General features: G+C 45.0%; 1 long non-coding RNA gene across 1 annotated transcript; it reads right to left on the bottom strand.

The window, feature by feature from the left end:
• Nucleotides 1-558: 558 nt before the first annotated feature.
• On the bottom strand, nucleotides 559-7,166 carry LOC308516310. Its single transcript, XR_013995732.1, has 4 exons — nucleotides 7,032-7,166; nucleotides 2,656-3,011; nucleotides 1,315-2,262; nucleotides 559-921 (listed from the first exon to the last, which is right to left on the bottom strand). It is a non-coding gene; the product is annotated as an uncharacterized lncRNA (long non-coding RNA).
• Between the last annotated feature and the right edge of the window lie 1,074 nt (nucleotides 7,167-8,240).

The raw sequence follows: 8,240 nt of genomic DNA, 5'->3' as shown, positions 1-8,240 counted from the left end.
TGTCACAAATAGCTAAGAGTCCCTTCATTTACACAGCCAAGTAGTATTAAATTGTGTCAATGTACCAAAGCGTTTTTATCCACTCATTTTCTGATGGGCACATGGGCTGCTTCCAAATCTTAGTATTTTAAATAACACTGTAATGACCGTATTGTGCATTTATTCTTTCCAATCAGTGTCTCTGATCTTGGGATACATTCACAGAAGTGGAATCACTTTGCTACATGGAAGCACGGAAGTTCCATTTTTAAGTTTTTGAGGTAACTCTTTACCGCTTTCCGCAGTGGCTGCACAAAATGCATTCTCCCGATAGGTGTGCTTCTCTGCACCTGCACACAAGGTTGAGCCCCACTCAGCATCACAGGCTTCTCTTAAGAGGCCCGTGGGGTGGACAGGAGGGCTCCCAGGCTTGCCCAGGGTTTCTCAACGGACCTCACACCCCAGACTCTTCTCATCACTGTGTATCCAGTGGAGTCTTGGGAGCAGGAATTCAGGTACCCAGAGCGCGCGCCACCATGGTTATGTTTAAGACCTGGCCTTCTTTTTCTTTTCTTCTTTGCGTAGTTTTATCACAGTGAAACTTACCATTTCCACTCGGTTCCGCTGAACAGTGCAGTGGTGTTCAGGACATTCTACTCTTGTGCCGGCCACACCACCATCAGATCCATCACTTTTCCCGTCTTCTCCAACTGGAACTCTGCCCCAGGAAACAACACTGCATCCCTCACCCCAACCCTACCACCACTGGTACCTCCATCTTGCCGTCCGTCTCTGCCTCCGATGGCCTTGGGCACCTAATATGAGTGGAATCACACAGTAGTTGTCTTCTTTTGACTGTCTTTTGCACTGAACATAACGTCTTCAAGATCCATCCACCTAGTAGATTGTGTCACAATGTTCTTCCCGTTTTGTTAATTGAATCTGTTGGGTTGTTACGGGTTAATAAGGTCATGCAGGCATCAACTGTACAAGTCTATAACCCGTCATCTGTATACAGTACTGTGTATTCACCACCTCAAATCAAGTCTCCTTGTATCACTATTTTACCCTGAATCCTCTTCCACCTCCGCCAACCCTTTTCTTCCTGTAGTCACTATAGTGATGTCCGTATCTATGAGTTGCTGTTTTTCTTTGCTTAATCCCTTCACCCTCTCACCCAGCCCCACAACCCTTTCCCCTCTGACCACTCTCAGTCTGTTCTCTTCCTATGAGTCTCTTTCTATTTTCTTAGTTAATTCATTTTACACATTAGATTCCACACATATGTGAAATTATATGGTATTCGTCTGTCTCTGACTGGCTGATTTCACTTACCAAAATGCTGTCCAGGTCCATCCATGCTGTCACAAATAGCTAAGAGTCCCTTCTTTTACACAGCCAAGTAGTATTAAATTGTGTCAATGTACCAAAGCGTTTTTATCCACTCATTTTCTGATGGGCACATGGGCTGCTTCCAAATCTTAGTATTTTAAATAACACTGTAATGACCGTATTGTACATATATTCTTTCCAATCAGTGTCTCTGATCTTGGGATACATTCACAGAAGTGGAATCACTTTGCTACATGGAAGCACGGAAGTTCCATTTTTAAGTTTTTGAGGTAACTCCTTACCGCTTTCCGCAGTGGCTGCACAAAATGCATTCTCCTGATAGGTGTGCTTCTCTGCACCTGCACACAAGGGTGAGCCCCACTCAGCATCACAGGCTTCTCTTAAGAGGCCCGTGAGGTGGACAGGAGGGATCCCAGGCTTGCCCAGGGTTTCTCAACGGACCTCACACCCCAGGCTCTTCTCATCACTGTGTATCCAGTGGAGTCTTGGGAGCAGGAATTCAGGTACCCAGAGCTCGCGCCACCATGGTTATGTTTAAGACCTGGCCTTCTTTTTCTTTTCTTCTTTGCGTAGTTTTATCACAGTGAAACTTACCATTTCCACTCGGTTCCGCTGAACAGTGCAGTGGTGTTCAGGACATTCTACTCTTCTGCCGGCCACACCACCATCAGATCCATCACTTTTCCCGTCTTCTCCAACTGGAACTCTGCCCCAGGAAACAACACTGCATCCCTCACCCCAACCCCACCACCACTGGTACCTCCATCTTGCCGTCCGTCTCTGCCTCCGATGGCCCTGGGCACCTAATATGAGTGGAATCACACAGTAGTTGTCTTCTTTTGACTGGCTTTTGCACTGAACATAACGTCTTCAAGGTCCATCCACCTAGTAGATTGTGTCACAATGTTCTTCCCGTTTTGTTAATTGAATCTGTTGGGTTGTCACAGGTTAATAAGGTCATGCAGGCATCAACTGTACAAGTCTATAACCCGTCATCTGTATACAGTACTGTGTATTCACCACCTCAGATCAAGTCTCCTTGTATCGCGATTTTACCCTGAATCCTCTTCCACCTCCGCCAACCCTTTTCTTCCTGTAGTCACTATAGTGATGTCCATATCTATGAGTTGCTGTTTTTCTTTGCTTAATCCCTTCACCCTCTCACCCAGCCCCACAACCCTTTCCCCTCTGACCACTCTCAGTCTGTTCTCTTCCTATGAGTCTCTTTCTATTTTCTTAGTTAATTCATTTTACACATTAAATTCCACACATATGTGAAATTATATGGTATTCGTCTGTCTCTGACTGGCTGATTTCACTTACCAAAATGCTGTCCAGGTCCATCCATGCTGTCACAAATAGCTAAGAGTCCCTTCATTTACACAGCCAAGTAGTATTAAATTGTGTCAATGTACCAAAGCGTTTTTATCCACTCATTTTCTGATGGGCACATGGGCTGCTTCCAAATCTTAGTATTTTAAATAACACTGTAATGACCGTATTGTGCATTTATTCTTTCCAATCAGTGTCTCTGATCTTGGGATACATTCACAGAAGTGGAATCACTTTGCTACATGGAAGCACGGAAGTTCCATTTTTAAGTTTTTGAGGTAACTCCTTACCGCTTTCCGCAGTGGCTGCACAAAATGCATTCTCCTGATAGGTGTGCTTCTCTGCACCTGCACACAAGGGTGAGCCCCACTCAGCATCACAGGCTTCTCTAAAGAGGCCCGTGAGGTGGACAGGAGGGATCCCAGGCTTGCCCAGGGTTTCTCAAAGGACCTCAGACCCCAGGCTCTTCTCATCACTGTGTATCCAGTGGATTCTTGGGAGCAGGAATTCAGGTACCCAGAGCTCGCGCCACCATGGTTATGTTTAAGACCTGGCCTTCTTTTTCTTTTCTTCTTTGCGTAGTTTTATCACAGTGAAACTTACCATTTCCACTCGGTTCCGCTGAACAGTGTAGTGGTGTTCAGGACATTATACTCTTGTGCCGGCCACACCACCATCAGATCCATCACTTTTCCCATCTTCTCCAACTGGAACTCTGCCACAGGAAACAACACTGCATCCCTCACCCCAACCCCACCACCACTGGTACCTCCAACTTGCCGTCCGTCTCTGCCTCCGATGGCCGTGGGGACCTAGTATGAGTGGAATCACACAGTAGTTGTCTTCTTTTGACTGGAATTTGCACTGAACATAATGTCTTCAAGGTCCATCCACGTAGTAGCTTGTGTCACAATGTTCTTCCCGTTTTGTTAATTGAATCTGTTGGGTTGTAACAGGTTAATCAGGTCATGCAGGCTTAAACTGTACAAGTCTATAACCCTTCATCTGTATATAGTACTGTGTATTCACCACCTCAAATCAAGTCTCCTTCTATCGCTATTTGACCCTTAATCCTCTTCTACTTCTACCAACACTTTTATTCCTGTAGTCAATACAGTGATGTCCATATCTCTCAGTTGTTGTTTTACTTTGCTTAATCCATTCACCCTCTAACCCAGCCCCACAACCCTTTCCCCTCTGACCACTCTCAGTCTGTTCTCTTCCTATGAGTCTCTTTCTATTTTCTTAGTTAAATTATTTTGCTCATTAGATTCCACACATATGTGAAATTATACAGTATTCGTCTTTCCCTGACTGGCTGATTTCACTTACCAAAATACTGTCCATGTCCATCCATGCTGTCACAAACAGCTAAGAGTCCCTTCTTTTACACAGCCAAGTAGTATTAAACTGTGTCAATGTACCAAAGCGTTTTTATCCACTCATTTTCTGATGGGCACATGGGCTGCTTCCAAATCTTAGTATTTTAAATAACACTGTAATGCCCGCATTGTGCATATATTCTTTCCAATCAGTGTCTCTGATCTTGGGATACATTCACAGAAGTGGAATCACTTTGCTACATGGAAGCACGGAAGTTCCATTTCTAAGTTTTTGAGGTAACTCCTTACCGCTTTCCGCAGTGGCTGCACAAAATGCATTCTCCCGATAGGTGTGCTTCTCTGCACCTGCACACAAGGGTGATCCCCACTCAGCGTCACAGGCTTCTCTTAAGAGGCCCGAGGGGTAAAGAGGAGGGATCCCAGTCTTGCCCAGAGTTTCTCAACAGACCTCACACCCCTGGCTCTTCTCATCACCGTGTATCCAAGGGAGTCTTGGGAGCAGGAATTCAGGTACCCAGAGGTCGCCCCACCATGGTTATGTTTAAGACCTGGCCTTCTTTTTCTGTTCTTCTTTGCATAGTTTCATCACAGTGAAACTTACCATTTCTACGCGGTTCCGGTGCACAGTGGAGTGGTGTTCAGGACATTCTACTCTTGTGCCGGCCACACCACCATCAGATCCATCATTTTTCCCATCTTCTCCAACTGGAACTCTGCCCCAGGAAACAACACTGCATCCCTCACCCCAACCCCAACCCCACTGCTACCTCCATCTTGCCGTCCGTCTCTGCCTCAGATGGCCCAGGGGACAAAATATGAGTGGAATCACACAGTAGTTGTCTTCTTTTAACTGGCTTTGCACTGAACATAACGTCTTCAAGGTCCACCCACCAAGTAGCTCGTGTCACAATGTTCTTCCCGTTTTGTTAATTGAATCTGTTGGGTTGTCACAGGTTTATAAGGTCATGCAGGCATCAACTGTACAAGTCTATAACCCGTCATCAGTGTATAGTACTGTGTATCCACCACCTCAAATCAAGTCTCCTTCTATCGCTATTTGACCCTTAATCCTCTTCTACTTCTGCCAACACTTTTCTTCCTGTAGTCACTATAGTGATTTCCGTATCTATGAGTTGCTGTTTTTCTTTTCTTAATCCCTTCACCCTCTCACCCAGCCCCACAACCCTTTCCCCTCTGACCACTCTCAGTCTGTTCTCTTCCTATGAGTCTCTTTCTATTTTCTTAGTTAATTTATTTTGCTCATTAGATTCCACACATATGTGAAATTATATGGTGTTCGTCTGTCCCTGACTGGCTGATTTCACTTACCAAAATGCTGTCCAGGTCCTTCCATGCTGTCACAAATAGCTAATAGTCCCTTCTTTTACACTGCCAAGTAGTATTAAATTGCGTCAATGTACCAAAGCGTTTTTATCCACTCATTTTCTGATGGGCACATGGGCTGCTTCCATATGTAAGTATTGTAAATAACACTGTAATGACCGTATTGTGCATGTATTCTTTCCAATCAGTGTCTCTGATCTTGGGATACATTCACAGAAGTGGAATCACTTTTCTACATGGAAGCACGGACGTTCCATTTATAATTTTTTGAGGTAAATCCTTACCGCATTCCGCAGTGGCTGCACAAAATGCATTCTCCAGATAGGTGTGTTTCTCTGCACCTGCACACAAGGGTGAGCCCCACTCAACATCACACGCTTCTCTTAAGAGGCCCGTGGGGTGGACAGTAGGGATCCCCGGCTTGCCCAGGGTTTCTCATCGGACCTCACAACCCAGGCTCTTCTCATCACTGAGTATCCAGGGGAGTCTTGGGAGCAGGAAATCAGGTACCCAGAGCTCGCCCACCATGGTTATGTTTAAGACCTGGCCTTCATTTTCTGTTCTTCTTTGCATAGTTTTATCACAGTGAAACTTACCATTTCTACGCGGTTCCGGTGCACAGTGCAGTGGTGTTCAGGACATTCTACTCTTGTGCCGGCCACACCACCATCATATCCATCACTTTTCCATATTCTCCAACTGGAACTCTGCCCCAGGAAACAACACTGCATCCCTCACCCCAACCCCACCACCACTGGTACCTCCATCTTGCCCTCCGTCTCTGCCTCCGATGGCCCTGGGGACCTAATATGAGTGGAATCACACAGTAGTTGTCTTCTTTTGACTGGCATTTGCACTGAACATAATGTCTTCAAGGTCCATCCACGTAGTAGCTTGTGTCACAATGTTCTTCCCGTTTTGTAAATTGAATCTGTTGGGTTGTAACAGGTTAATCACGTCATGCAGGCTTAAACAGTACAAGTCTATAACCCTTCATCTTAATATAGTACTGTGTATTCACCACCTCAAATCAAGTCTCCTTCTATCGCTATTTGACCCTTAATCCTCTTCTACTTCTGCCAACACTTTTCTTCCTGTAGTCACTATAGTGATGTCCGTATCTATGAGTTGCTGTTTTTCTTTTCTTAATCCCTTCACCCTCTCACCCAGCCCCACAACCCTTTCCCCTCTGACCACTCTCAGTCTGTTCTCTTCCTATGAGTCTCTTTCTATTTTCGTAGTTAATTTATTTTGCTCATTAGATTCCACACATATGTGAAAATATACGGTATTCGTCTGTCCCTGACTGGCTGATTTCACTTACCAAAATGCTGTCCAGGTCCTTCCATGCTGTCACAAATAGCTAATAGTCCCTTCTTTTACATTGCCAAGTAGTATTAAATTGCGTCAATTTACCAAAGCGTTTTTATCCACTCATTTTCTGATGGGCACATGGGATGCTTCCATATGTAAGTATTGTAAATAACACTGTAATGACCGTATTGTCCATGTATTCTTTTGAATCAGTGTCTCTGATCTTGGGATACATTCACAGAAGTGGAATCACTTTTCTACATGGAAGCACGGACTTTCCATTTATAATTTTTTGAGGTAAATCCTTACCGCATTCTGCAGGGGCTGCACAAAATGCATTCTACAGATAGGTGTGTTTCTCTGCACCTGCACACAAGGGTGAGCCCCACTCAGCATCACACGCTTCTCTTAAGAGGCCCGTGGGGTGGACAGGAGGGATCCCAGGCTTGCCCAGGGTTTCTCAACGGACCTCACACCCCAGGCTCTTCTCATCACTGTGTATCCAGTGGAGTCTTGGGAGCAGGAATTCAGGTACCCAGAGCTCGCGCCACCATGGTTATGTTTAAGACCTGGCCTTCTTTTTCTTTTCTTCTTTGCGTAGTTTTATCACAGTGAAACTTACCATTTCCACTCGGTTCCGCTGAACAGTGCAGTGGTGTTCAGGACATTCTACTCTTCTGCCGGCCACACCACCATCAGATCCATCACTTTTCCCGTCTTCTCCAACTGGAACTCTGCCCCAGGAAACAACACTGCATCCCTCACCCCAACCCCACCACCACTGGTACCTCCATCTTGCCGTCCGTCTCTGCCTCCGATGGCCCTGGGCACCTAATATGAGTGGAATCACACAGTAGTTGTCTTCTTTTGACTGGCTTTTGCACTGAACATAACGTCTTCAAGGTCCATCCACCTAGTAGATTGTGTCACAATGTTCTTCCCGTTTTGTTAATTGAATCTGTTGGGTTGTCACAGGTTAATAAGGTCATGCAGGCATCAACTGTACAAGTCTATAACCCGTCATCTGTATACAGTACTGTGTATTCACCACCTCAGATCAAGTCTCCTTGTATCGCGATTTTACCCTGAATCCTCTTCCACCTCCGCCAACCCTTTTCTTCCTGTAGTCACTATAGTGATGTCCATATCTATGAGTTGCTGTTTTTCTTTGCTTAATCCCTTCACCCTCTCACCCAGCCCCACAACCCTTTCCCCTCTGACCACTCTCAGTCTGTTCTCTTCCTATGAGTCTCTTTCTATTTTCTTAGTTAATTCATTTTACACATTAAATTCCACACATATGTGAAATTATATGGTATTCGTCTGTCTCTGACTGGCTGATTTCACTTACCAAAATGCTGTCCAGGTCCATCCATGCTGTCACAAATAGCTAAGAGTCCCTTCATTTACACAGCCAAGTAGTATTAAATTGTGTCAATGTACCAAAGCGTTTTTATCCACTCATTTTCTGATGGGCACATGGGCTGCTTCCAAATCTTAGTATTTTAAATAACACTGTAATGACCGTATTGTGCATTTATTCTTTCCAATCAGTGTCTCTGATCTTGGGATACA

The sequence above is a fragment of the Myotis nattereri genome (genome assembly GCF_964212035.1).
Source record: "Myotis nattereri genome assembly, chromosome: 3".
Taxonomy (NCBI): domain Eukaryota; kingdom Metazoa; phylum Chordata; class Mammalia; order Chiroptera; family Vespertilionidae; genus Myotis; species Myotis nattereri.
This window is presented reverse-complemented; position numbering and strand designations above follow the sequence as displayed.